This window comes from Hemitrygon akajei, chromosome 7 (genome assembly GCF_048418815.1).
Source record: "Hemitrygon akajei chromosome 7, sHemAka1.3, whole genome shotgun sequence".
Classification (NCBI taxonomy): domain Eukaryota; kingdom Metazoa; phylum Chordata; class Chondrichthyes; order Myliobatiformes; family Dasyatidae; genus Hemitrygon; species Hemitrygon akajei.
Genome location: NC_133130.1, coordinates 101,291,906 through 101,305,499, shown reverse-complemented (window position 1 = coordinate 101,305,499; position 13,594 = coordinate 101,291,906). Strand labels below are relative to the sequence as shown.

The window sequence follows — 13,594 nt, the reverse complement described above, 5'->3', positions numbered from 1 at the left end:
ATCACAGTTGTTGGATTGGTACTCAAAGAGCTGTGACATGCAGAACCACAGACTCAATGCTCAAGAGTGTGAGTAGGCTGTGCAACACTTTAACAGCTAAAATAGAACACAATGGGCTATATATCTTCTTTCCGTGTCATCTTCATGTTTAATGATCCTATGATTTTGAATACTTAGCTAAATTTCGCTTGACGTGTCAATGTTTTTCACCTTAACTATACATGTGGAAAAATATTCCACACTCTGAGTAATTTCTCACTGGATTTACTGGTGGCTATTTCACATTCATGGATTACAAAGGTTGCATAAAACATAGGCAGAGAGTCAGACTGACTTTGCTTTTTGAGGTGTCTATCTCCGGACTTCCTCATGTGGCCACATCCCATCATTAAATCTAATTATAATGCTGAGAATTTTTTTGGGGCAGAGGAAGGAGGGAATATGAAATACTAAAATAATTTGAGCTTATTTGTTAGAACTAGCCTTTGTGAAAAGGCTGTGTTTGCTGTTTTTAAAATATCTTGTGTTCTCTAAATCTGTCACAGTCACCTAAGAAGCTGTGAGTGAAGGGAAGTCAGGTCGATGTAGCCTGGAGCTTTGTGGAAAATCTGATGAAGTGGCTAGTCTCCCAGAGACAGGTTACAATGGAGCTCTCCTGGGAGCTGCTTTAACAGATGGAAGTAGCTACTTGGTGCCTGAGGGCACTCTGCACAATCCATGGGCACAGTCACTGTATACTGAGGTCAAGGTGACGCTGCCAATCCCCAGCACATACCTGTTTCAAAAAGCAAGCCCGGCTGTTTTATAACACAGCAAAAATAAAATCCTGTAGGTGAACAGTCTTCACAAAAATTTCCATAATTGAGAGAAATTTCTCTGGAGCTATTCCCATTCTGCTTCAGCCGAAGCTCCTACTGTCTTGTGAAGGGAGTAGATGTTGTTCTTAAACCTGTAACTTCTATTTAATCTGGCAATTTTTTCATCTGTTTTTCAGGACCTGGACATTACTGGTAAGGTGTGCTATTTATTACTACACTGACCTGCTAGGACATTTCAGAGGATCTTTAGGAGCAAACTACTCTGATAGATGAAGAGTCAAGTATACGCCAGACAGGATGAGGACAGCAGATTTTGTTCCCAGAAGAACATCAGTCTGTCACAAAGCAAGTCAATATACGGCCTCTCACTTTAGCCAGGATTGTAGGTAATATTTATTTAATTTTAATTTTTATTTTGAACTTCAGCATAGTAACAGGTCCTTCTGACCCAGCCAATTACACCCATATGACTAATTAACCGACTAACCTGTACGTCTTTGGTAAGTGGGAGGAACTGGAACCCCTAGAGGAAACCCACGTGGTTACAGGAAGAAAGTATAAACTCTTTACAGACAGTGGCGTGAGGTGAATCAGTGTTGCTGGTACTGTTAGCGTAATGCTAACCACTATTCTAGTTTACTGGTAAATCAAACTCTGTTGAAGTTAATATCTCATCGCCAGGCTAACCTTCCTTAGCCCAAGCTTTGCAGCTTCACTGCTAGTATGAATGCTGTTAGCGCCCCCCAACCCCCTACTCATTGCAATCTCTCCAGTGTGTTGTTCATTATTCTATCTGTACGTGTCAATGTTGCTCTTGCAAAGCAGCTTGATCAGTGCAGGGTTTAGCAGGAGAAATGTGGGTTCATCAAAGAAATGCTTTATTTAGCTTTCAAAGCATGCTTCATCTAAAACTCCCTTTGAACGTCTGCCTTGGATTGTAAACCAGTAAAAGTAAAAGTAAAAGTTAAGGAGGAGAATTTCCTAACACAACAAGGTGAAATGATAGTGCTTGTAAGGCTAGTGAAGTAAATAAAGTGGGAAATTTCAGATTTAACTATAATAATGAAAATACATTGACTCTTTCCTTAGATCAGTATCCTATAAAGTTCCTAGGCATAAACACAAGCAAATGCTGGAAATTGAGAGTAACACTCACAAAATGCAGGAACTCAGCAGATCAGGTAGCACCTATGGAGAGGAATAAATGGTCAATGTTTTGGGCCAAATCCCTTCATTAGGACTGAACAGGAAGGGCGAAGAAGCCAGAATAAGAGGGTGTGGGGAAAGGAGAAGGAGTATAAACTGGCAGATGGTAGCAGAATCAGGTGAGGGTTAAGTTAGATCAGTGGGGGAAGGGAAGTTGGAGTAAGAAGACAGGAGGTGATAGGTGGAAGAGGTAAAGGGCTGAAGAAGAAGGAAAGAGAGGAGAGAAAGGGAGGGGCACCAGAGGGAGGTGATGAGCAGGGGAGGAGAAGAGAAGGGGCAAAAGAGGATCCAGAATGGAGGATGGAAAAAGGGAAAATGGGTTGGGAGTGGAATTACTGGAAGCTGGAGAAATTGATGTTCATGCCATCAGTTTGGAGGCTACCCAAATGGAATATGAGGTGATAGTGGCCATATGGTGATGTAGAGGAGGCCATGGACCAAACTGTTGGAATGCAAATGGAGGTCAAGCTGAAATGGATGGCCACTGGAAAATCCCACTTTTTAGACCATAAGGCCATTAAGACATAGTAGCACAATTAGGCCATTCAGCCCATCGAGTCTGCTCTGCTGTTCCATCATGGCTGATTTATTATCCCTCCCAACCTTATTTGCCTGCCTTCTCCCTGTAACCTTTGATGCACTGATCAACCACCTATCAAGCTCTGCTTTAAATATTCCCAATGGCTTTGCCACTCAGTTGTCTATGGCAATGAATTCCACAGATTCACCACCCACTGGCAAAAGAAATTCCTCCTCATTTCTGTTCTAAGTGAACGTCCCTCTGTTCTGAGGCTGTGTCCTCTGGTCCTAGAATTTTCCCACCATAGGAAACATCCTCTCCACATCCACTCCATCTAGGCCTTTCAATAGATAGGTTTCAATGAGATCCCTTCTCATTCTTCTAAACTACAGTGAGTGCAGGCCCAGAGCCATCAAACGCTCCTTATATATTAAACCTTTCATTCCCGCAATAATTCTTGTGAATCTCCTCTGGACCCTCTCCAAAGCCAACACATATTTTCTTAGATAAAGGGGACAAAACTGCTCACAACACTCCAAGTGAGGCCTCACCCCTGCATTATAAAGCCTCAGCATCACATCCTTGCTCTTATATTCTAGTTCTCTCAAAATGAATGCTAACATTATATTTGCCTTCCTCAGCACTGACTCAACCTGCAAGTTAACCTTTAGAGAATCCTGCATGAGGACTCCCAAGTCTCTTTGCACCTGGGATATTTGAACTTGCTCTTGTTTAGAAATAGTCTATGCATGACCATACATCTCCCTACACTATATTTCATTTGCTACTTCTTTACCCATGCTTCTAATCTTTCTAAGTCCTTCTGCAGACTCCTTGTTTCCTCAATGCAGCCTACCCTGCCACCTATCTTCATATTTTCTCCAAACTTGGCCACAAAGACATCAATTCTGTCATCCAACAGATTGACATACAATGTGACAAGAAGCAGTCCCAACACTGATCCCTGCAGAATGCAATGTGTTACCAGCATCCAACCAGAAAAAGTTATATTTATGTCCACATTTTGCCTCCTACCAGTCAACCAATCTTGTATCAATGCTAGTATCATGGGATCTCATCTTGTTAAACAGCCTCATGTGTGGCATCTTTTCAAAGGCCTTCTGAAAATCCAAGTATACAACATCTATCTTTGACTATCCTACTTGTTATTTCCTCAAAGAATTCCAACAGGTTTATCGGCAAGATTTTCCCTTATGAAAACCATGCTGAACATGACCTATTTTATCATGTTCCTCCATGTACACTGAAACTTTATCCTTAAAATGGACTGCAACATCTTCCTAACCACTGAACTCAGGTTATCTGCTCTTTAATTTCCTTTCTTGTGCCTTCATCCCTTTCTTTTTTTTTAATTACATTTTAATATAAAACCACTAAGTAGATGGCAATGCCTTAACCATTTGTGTGTTGTAAGGCCACTAGGGCCCCTTCCATCCTTATCAAGGGGAGTGCTAACTTTCATACAACACATCCCTTCTTAAAGATGGAGTGAAATTTGCAGTTTTCCAGTCCTCCAGAATCATTTCAGAATCCATTGGTTCTTTAAAAATTCATCACTAATGCCCCCGTAATCTTTTCAGCTACCTGTTTCAGAACCCTGGGGTGCAGTCTATTTGGCCCAGGTGACTTATCTACCTGCAGACCTTTCAGCTTCCCAAGTACCTTCTCTTTGGTGATAAGAAGGACACTCACTTCTGCTCCCTGACACTCTCAGATTTCTGGCATACTGCTAGTGTCTTCCACGGTGAAGACTGAGGCAAAATACTCATTAAGTTCACTAGCCATTTCTTTATTCCCGATTACTACCACTCCAGCATAATTCTTCGGTAGATATCTACTCTTGATCTACTCTCAAGTCTGATATCTACTCTCACCTCTCCTTTACTCTTTATGTATCTGAAAAATACTTCTGGTATCCTCTTTTATATTATTGGCTAGCTATTTCACCTTTTCTCTTCTTCTTGCTTTTTAAGTTGCCTTCTGCTGTTTTTTAAAGAGATTCTCAATCCTCTAACTTCCCACTATTTTTTCCTCTACTATATGCCTTCACTTTTGCTTTTATGCTGTCTATCTTCTCTTGTCACCCAGGGTTTCCTTATCTTTCCTTTAGAATAATTCTTCATATTTGGGATATACTGTACTATATCTACCTTGCACCTTATGAATTGATTGCAATGTTACTCCAACTAGTGTCCCCTTCCAGTCAACTTCTGCCAGCTCCTCAGTTATGCCTCTGTAATTCCCTTTACTCCATTGTAGAACCATTGAACCATAGAACATTACAGCACAGAAACAGGCCCTTCAGCCCTTCTTGGCTGTGCCAAACCATTTTTCTGCCTAGTCCCACTGACCTGCACCTGGACCATATCCTTCATACCCCTCTCATCCATGTACCTGTCCAAGTTTTTCTTAAAAGTTAAAAGTGAGCCTGCATTTACCACTTGATCTGGCAGCTCATTCCACACTCCCACCACTCTCTGTGTGAAGAAGCCCCCCCCCCAAGTAATAATGATATATCTGCCCTGAGCTTCTCCTTCTCAAACTACAGGGTGAATTCTATCATATTATGATCACTGCCTCAGAAGGGTTCCTTTACCTTAAGCTCTCTGATCAAATCTGGTTCATTACACAACACTCAATGCAAAATTGTCTTTCCTCTAATGCACTCAAACATATGCTGCTCTAAAAAGTCATCTCACAGGCATTCTACAAATTCCATTTCTTGGGATCCAGCACCAACTTGACTTTTCCAATCTACCTGCAAATTGAAATCCCCCATGACTATCACAACATTGGCCTTTTTAAATGCCTTTTCTATCTCCCATTGTAATTTGCACCACATCCTGGCTAATATTCAGAGGGAGGTGTGTATAAAACTCCCAACAGGATCTTTTTACCCTTGTAGTTTCTTAACTCTATCCAGAAGCTTTCTCTATCTTTTGATTATATGTCACCTCTTTCTAAGGGTTTGATTTCATTTTTTACCAGCAGAGCCTGTCCACCTGCCTGTCCTTTAGATACAATGTGTATCCTTGGATGTTAAGCTCCCAACTACAATCTCTTATTTATTGAGATACAGCGTGGAATAGACCTTTCAGCCCTTTGAGCAGTGCCGCTCAGCTACTCCTGATTTAACCCTAGTCTAATCATGGGCCAATTTACAATGACCAATTAACCTACTAAACAGTATGTTTTTGGAATGTGGGATGAAACTGGAGCACCTGGAGAAAACCCATGCATTTCATGGGGAGGATATACAGACTCCTTCCAGATGACGCTGGATTTGAACTCCGAACTCCAAAGCCCTGAGCTGTAATAACTTTGGGCTAACCACTATATTACCATGAAATCTTCTTTCAGCCATGACTCAATGATGCACACAATGTCATACCTGCCAGTGACTAACTGCGCTACAAGATCATCTACCTTATTCCATATACTGGGTGCATTTAAATATAACACCTTCAGTCCTGTAAACATCACCTGTTTTGACTTTGCACTTATGTTACACTTTGACTCATCTCACTGATTGCAATTTTACCCTATCCTTCCTCAGAGTCTCACTACACACTGCATTGATGTGTATATCAACAGCCCCATCCTCAGTCCAATCACTCTGGTTCCCATCCTTCTGTCAAATTAGTTTAAGCCTTTCCCAAAACCTCTAGCAAACCCATCCACAAGGATATTGGTTCCCCTTGGATTCAGGCGTAATCCATCCTTTTCTACAGGTCATACATTCCATAGAAGAGATCCCAATGGTCCAGAAATCTGAAACCCTGCCCCCTGTGTCAGTTTCTCAGCCATGCTTTCATCTGCCAAATCATCCTATTCTTACCCTCACTGGTGCATGGCACAGGCAGAAATCCAGAGATGACCACCCTGGAGGTCCTGCTTTTCAGCTATTCTCTCTTCAGGACTTCTTCCATTTTCCTACCTATATCATTGGTATCAATGTGTATAGTTTCACAGCTGTTTGGCCTCCCATTTAGAATGCTGTGGACCTGATCCGAGACAGCCCTGACCTTGGCACCTGGAGGCAATATACTATCTGAGTGTCTCTTTCACATTTACAGCATCTCCTGTCTGCTCCTCTGATTATGGAATCCCCTATCACTGCAGCCCTTTTCTTCCCCTCTGGTTCTGAGCCATGGAGCCAGACTCAGTGGCAGAGACCTCTGTGGCTTTCCTCTGCTAGGTCATCCCACCGCCCCCCCCCCCCTCCCACAACAGTATCCAAAGCGCTATACCTGTAGTTGAGGGGAATGACTGCAAAGATACTCTTCACTGGCTGCTTATCTCCTTCCCCCTCTGCTGATGGTCACCCATTTATCTGTGTCCTGCACCTTGGGTGCACCTCTACCTCCCTGTATGTCCTATCGTTCAAACTCCCAGCCTCCTGAATGATCCGGAAAGTCATCCAGTTCCAGCTCCAGTTCCTTAACATGGTCTAAAAGAAGCTGGAAGCACTTCTTGCAGGTGTAATTGTCAGGGACATTGGAGGTCTCCCTGCCTTCCCACATCTTGCAAGAGGAGCTTTCCACTCTCCTGCCTGGCATCCCCACTGCTCTAACTGTGCAACAAGAAAGGAAGAAATAAAGAAAAATTAAATGACAAACTCTACCTACAGCCTTTGCTACTCCTTGCTGAAGCCTCTATGAGCTAAAGCCTGAAATCCCCACTCTAATACAATGGCCGCTCCACTTAAACCTAACTTCTTTTTAATTGGCCTTTGCCAAGTGCCTAATTATGCATAATCCAATGTCTCCTTGGGGAACCATGGCTCTTAGAATGTTCCAGCTGCCCCTTCTTGCTCCTTTTGAACTCTTTCTCCCACTACGCAATCCAACATCTCCTCAGGAACTGTGGCACGCAGAATGCCCCAAATGCACCCCCTTGCTTTCTTTGAACTACCCCTCTAGCTACACAATTGAGCATCTTGCCGGGAATTGTGGTGGGCAGAGTGAAGGTTATACTGCTGTTTAGACCAAACATCAGAATGGGGAAGAAATGTGATCTTAGTGACTGACTGTGGAATGATTGTTGGTGCCATACAGGGTAGTTTGAGTGTCTCAGAAACAGTTGATCTCTTTGGACTTTCATGCACAGCAGTCTCTAGAGTTTACAGAGGAAGGTGCAAAAAAAAAGCATCCAGTAAGCGGCAATTCTGTTGGCAAAAAACCTTATTAATGAGAGAGGTCAGAGAAGAATGACCAGTCTGGTTCAAGTTGATAGGAAGGAGACAGTAACTCAATAACCATGCATTACAATAGTGGTGTGCAGACGAGCATCTCTGAATGCACAACACATTGAACCTTGAAGTGGGTAGGCTACAGCAGCAGAAGATCACAGGCAAACACTCAGTGGCAATTCTATTAAGTCCAGTAGGTAGCTAATAAAGTGGCCACTAAGTGTATTTTTCAATTTGAACTGGTCTATTTTCTGCAAATTTGTGTTAAAACAGAAAATGCTTTAAGACATCAACAGTGGTCAACAATTCATGGAAATTGGATTACTGTTACTAGATGCTGTCCACCTATTAAATATTATTGGGGAGGATTGAACCCATGCTCATTAATGAAGTGTGCTTCAGTGATTTGAATCATTTCAGTCATCATCTACTTAAAGTTGTCAGCATTTTTTCTCCAGGCCAGCCTCTCAGCTGCTGACAAGCCAGCCAATATTGCAACAAGAACTGTATACAAACACCATTCCACATTAGTCCACACACTGAAGTGGAGTGAAAGTAAGTCACCCTTTGGCCCAAGGGATTGCCTGAGGCCAAAGATATAAAATCCTGGAGGAATATATAAAATTAATGATGTTAGTTCATTTCGACCAACATCACAAGTGTCACAGATTAGACATTTGTTCGGTGGTTACTCCTTTCTCATGTTTCTAAGTCTCTCCTTTCCTAGACCTAAATCACTCTCCTCTCTTAAAACCCCCTTTTGCTTTCCTTCTCAGCATTGTCAATCTTCTTAAAAGTCTTGTCTACCTCCTTGGTTTGACTTAATGTGTTTAAGTCACTATATACAAAGGAGTGGGAAGTTGCGCTATCTGGCTGATAGTCATGAAACATCAGCTCGATGGTGAGTTAATAACTACACTATTGGTGTGAAAAGTTGGTGAATGGGTTGACTGACCCAAAGGCAAAATTCTTATACTGGGGCAATATGAGTTCTATCCAACCATTGTTCATTCAGAAGCAGCTCATTGACTGAATGAGGTAATTAAATATAAATATAAGGCTGGTTGGCATAATTATCCAGTCCTAAATCCTTAGGCCTGCTTTTGTTATATTCTGAATGTGTTTTTGAAACTCTCTTAATGATGAATTTATAAAACCATGGAGTTTCTTAGACAATGCTGGGAGCAGGCCACCAGTGGGTAATGGTGCCCACAGTTTACCAACAAGGCATGGCATCTGGCTACTATATTAAATCGAGGCACCGAAGGTCAGCCTGAACCTTCACAAACATGTCTGGTCTGCAGAACAGGATCAGAGGATGATAGCATGCTTCCAGAACAGATAGAATGGAAACTCAAGGCACGTTGTTTTCAAGGGCTACAATTTTCTTTTGGAATATTTTCAGTGATCACATTCCCATTTAGTGCTGGTGCTTGTTCTTTCTATTTAGTTCACGTATTAGACCAGTTAAAGCGGCGAGATGTCTGCCGCTTCCCCCAGAGGGAGCAGAAAAATTACAAGAAGATACAACATTAAGCTGAATACCAGAACATTACATCCTCAAGAACAGGATCACAACATTGCCTGTGTGAGATCTTGTTATGGGGAGGATGTTTCCAGATGAATAATGAAGATGACAAGGCCATTAATCTCACTTTCCTATTTACTACAACATCCATCACATGGAAAACTGTCACTTTCTGTGAATGTGCATCATTTTTACATAAAGGATTTGGCTATGAATCCAAAGACCAGCTCTTTAGAACAAGGTCTATTTATGCAATTTGTTTTAAAAGCATTGAGAGAAAATGTGACTAAAATGCTAATGAGCCAGACATTGAGTCTGTTTCCCTGAAGGACAGGCAACAAGGAATTTTCTGGCTATTTCAATTAATACTTCACAGTTGAGAAGAAGACATTGGATAAAAGTGAACAAGGGTGGTGGTGCATGAGCCTGGACTGACACCAGCCAGTGCTTTGAATACACAAAAGCCGATATAGATTATTTTGGAGTTATGAAATCATATGGATAGCAGGTACAAACTAAATGAGAACCAGTCTTCAAAAAATTACACATGATCACAATTGACACTTCAGGTCATCAAAACCAAAGTCAAGAGTGAGACAGATACTAATTGTCTATCACCGTAACTACAGTGGGGAAGGTTACAGATGAATAGTCATGTTAATTGGTACTCATTAAAACTTTCATGAAGATATCAGGGCAACCATTAGGTAGTCATCTTCACAATACTGGACACATATTAATGCATTGTTAAACGAATATTCCTGCCATTTAATGTACAGTTAACAACAGGTCTATTTCATCACCTAATATTCAAAGATTCAAAGTACATTTCTGTGCATAAACATACATTATGTGCATCAAAGTATATATACAGTATACAACCCTGAGATTTGTCTCCCCACAGACAGCCATGAAACAAAGAAAGAAAATCATGGAACTTGTTCAAAGACAAACATCAAAACCCCACCATGCAAAAAAAAACTCACGCAAATGACAAAAAAAATGTTGAAAAACACAGAACATAAAACACCAAACCACAAGGTCATCAAAACAGCAGGCCAGGCATGTTCTGTTCAGTTCAATCTAGAGCTACGTTGTTCATTATCTTCAGCCCACAGAGCTAGTCCATCCTGATCAAAATCACACAAAATAGCAGCACCAGGAACCAGAAACATATCATAACATGAACTAGAGTTCAAACTACAAACCGCATCAATTAAACCCTACCCAAGACCCAGCACCATCCTCCGGCAGCAATGAGCGAGAGGGAGAGAGAGATGATCACACGCAGACACTTTCCTCTGGCAACAGCAAGTGAGAACACCCGCTCACATCTGCTTCAATCTTCCTTGATGCTTCAGTCGAGGAGAAATGGAATCGATCTTGGGCATTGATCTCCAGGCTTCTTGGCCTCCAAACTGCACACTTCACACAAAACCTTACTGGATCCCCTTGCAGAAGCAAAGCACCAGATCACACAAATGGCCTGAAAACACACCACCAAAATGTAGAGCACTGGCTCCAACAGTAACAGAACCACATTTAAAAGAAAGATAAGTAAAAGAAATGAAAGAAGTAGTTTCATGAACTGTTATCCTTGTTTACGTTGTTCACTGGCAACATCTTCATTTCAGGTATCTGGCTGTTTATATATTCAGGGAGCCATTGTAGCAGTAGAGGTACTGTATATTTTGGGTGACTGTTATGTTGTATTCAGAACCCTTTGGGCCAGCCACCTGTATTTAAATGCTAAAAGGCATTCTGCCAGATGGTATGTTCTCCTGTTGTAAATATGTAATTCCACAAAAGTTTACCTGTCTGCAATAAAAATATTAAAGTAGATAATTATAGCTATTGAAACTGTAATTAATTGTTTATTGTTGCCTTTGTGCTTAATATATATAAAATGTCACTCTACTGTTGAGTGGCTAAAGGGAAAATATAGTTTCTCTAGATCTATTGTGTGGAATGAAGACCTTTTATATCTCTCTACCACAGTCTCCATGTGGCTTAATCTACAATTATAACAAGAACCCAGCCCATTCCATTTGTAGACTTTGGCTATTTTAATACTGGAACCTTGCCTTGTGCAAATTATTTATTGGGTTTCTAACAAAGGTATCTATAATTGAAAACTGTTGTGTATTTAATATATCAATAAGATTTGAATAAAATTGTAAACATATTCTTTGATTAAGCATTCTTTGTTAATTCATTGGGGTTAAATGTATGAAGTATGTGAATGGGATATGCCACCGCATCATACGTGTGTGCCTCACTTTAAGTAAAAATAATGAAGTTAGGCTGGAATTCCTGGCTTCCTTGTTTTCCTTTTAATTAGTTTTATATTTTGGAGTTACAAAACAAAACAAAATCTATTTCACTTGCAGTATAAGTCTTTGGTTCAGCTTGAATCATAAAAGGTGATACAGTTTAATCTAAATTCATTTTTCTTTCCTTCATGTAGCACTCGCATCTGGTAAAGACTTAACAAAATAAAGATTATTTTTGGGTTATTGATCCATGTAGAAGCTGTCTAAATCAGGGGTTCCCACCCTGAGGTCCATGATGCCCTCAGGTAATTTTAGGGTTCCATGGCATACAAAAGGTTGGGAACCCCTGGTCCAAAGACTGCTGGCTTACGGTTGTGCATTTCATGCCTGAGCTTACACAATGAGGGGTAAGAGAGTGTCTGACTGTGGCACGGGGTCTCCATCATCAACCCATGGTTCTGTCCTCACCTGATGTGGGTGTGCTTGCAATTTCCTGGAAGGGTCATAGGACATTTGCTCCCCCTTCACTTGGTGAAGAAGCTAAGGACTGGTACTGGGTCACTGTGCTCTGAATGATATAAATCACAATGTCACCCACTGGAAACATGATAAACCAATGTTCAAATGATTTAACCAAGTTGCAAATAGCTAATTGACAAGCCTAAAAGTCAGTCCCACCAATTTCAACCATGGCTGAGTGGAAGCACCCTTGTCTTTTGGGTCAAAGATTGTAGGTTCAAGTCCTGCTCGAAGGAGCTGATGAAAACTTCAGAGCAGTACTAAGTGTAACCTGCACTGTTGAAAGTGCTGCCATTTGGACAAAAGATTGAATTTAAGGCCTGTCAGCTCTTTAAGGTGCACTCTAATCCAGAGGATTAACCATGCTAACAAATGCAGCACCTCGAATAGCCTCTGAAAACCAAGTCTAGCTCCAGGCTTTCATGTGTGGCTTAGCTACTAAGCCCAGCAGAACCGTTTCTACTGACAGGGCAAAGGTGGGTTCCTGGGGTCTTTAAATCAGTCGCTTCGGGCGGATGGGACTCATCAGCCATGGTTGGTAGCTCACCTAGGAGAAGGAAAACCCTGTTCTCAAACCTCTGCTGCCTTCTGTCTATGTCCACTCGTGGGGAAGGCTTTGGAAGTAAGTCCCAAGGAACAAATCCAAGCTAGAGTCCTATGTTGAGTTCAACACTGACCGGCAGCTCCTGCGATGCTGCCGGTGCCAAACTGTGTCGTTTATCTGCCATTTCTTTGGGTTCATCAGACGCATGCAGATGCGGAACTTGCTACGAGGGTGACAGCTTGCTCTCCGTATGGTACTGCCCTGGTTTGCATATCTAGACAGCTAGGACCTAACATCTATGGTCAACCCTGACCAATAGAGACCTCACAATCCAACGGAGAGGAGGAAAACTGATTGCCAATCAACTAGGATCTACAAAGCACATTTTTGCTCCTTCCCTTTTAACAGGAGGTTGTGCTGCTGTGCCTGTCTTTAGGCATTTGTTGGTATGGTTATGGAAGATTCTGTGCAAATACAAGTTTCTCCTTTCTAACCAACAAACTTCAAATTCTATTTTCTTCGGGTCTATTTGATCTCAGTGCCACTTCACAGAAGTTACAAAAAATAATTATATTATGACAATTTGATATAATAGATACTGAACAGCTGAGTATTAGTATTTTGATGGATTTTCTCAAAGGCTTTATATCACATTGGATTAAAACATTACTCACACTGTACAGAATGACAGCCCTGTTACGAGTTTTATTATGGCTTATTCAATTTAATAGGACTGTGTAGGGCAATTTTAAAACCCTCTACGACTCATTGGGTGAGGACACTCAGATGATGACAGAAACAGGACCAAAATAATTTAATGTCTAGATAGATGAAAACAGATACTAGCTTTCTGCAGAAACACTGCCAGACAAAGCTCAAAATAATATCTCCTTCAAAGTCAAAATCCATGATCTAAACTTCAAAAGGATTCCATTTTATATTTTTTGAAGACCCAAAGGGAGGAAAAAGCTCAA

The 13,594-nt window shown here is 41.3% G+C and overlaps 1 protein-coding gene and 1 pseudogene across 1 annotated transcript in view; both read right to left on the bottom strand.

Moving 5' to 3' along the window:
- Positions 1–13,594, bottom strand: part of prkn (parkin RBR E3 ubiquitin protein ligase) — a 1,122,674-nt gene that overhangs the window by 134,904 nt on the left and 974,176 nt on the right. The gene's annotated exons all lie outside the window — the stretch shown is intronic.
- Positions 3,917–4,034, bottom strand: LOC140731319 (U6atac minor spliceosomal RNA; annotated as a pseudogene).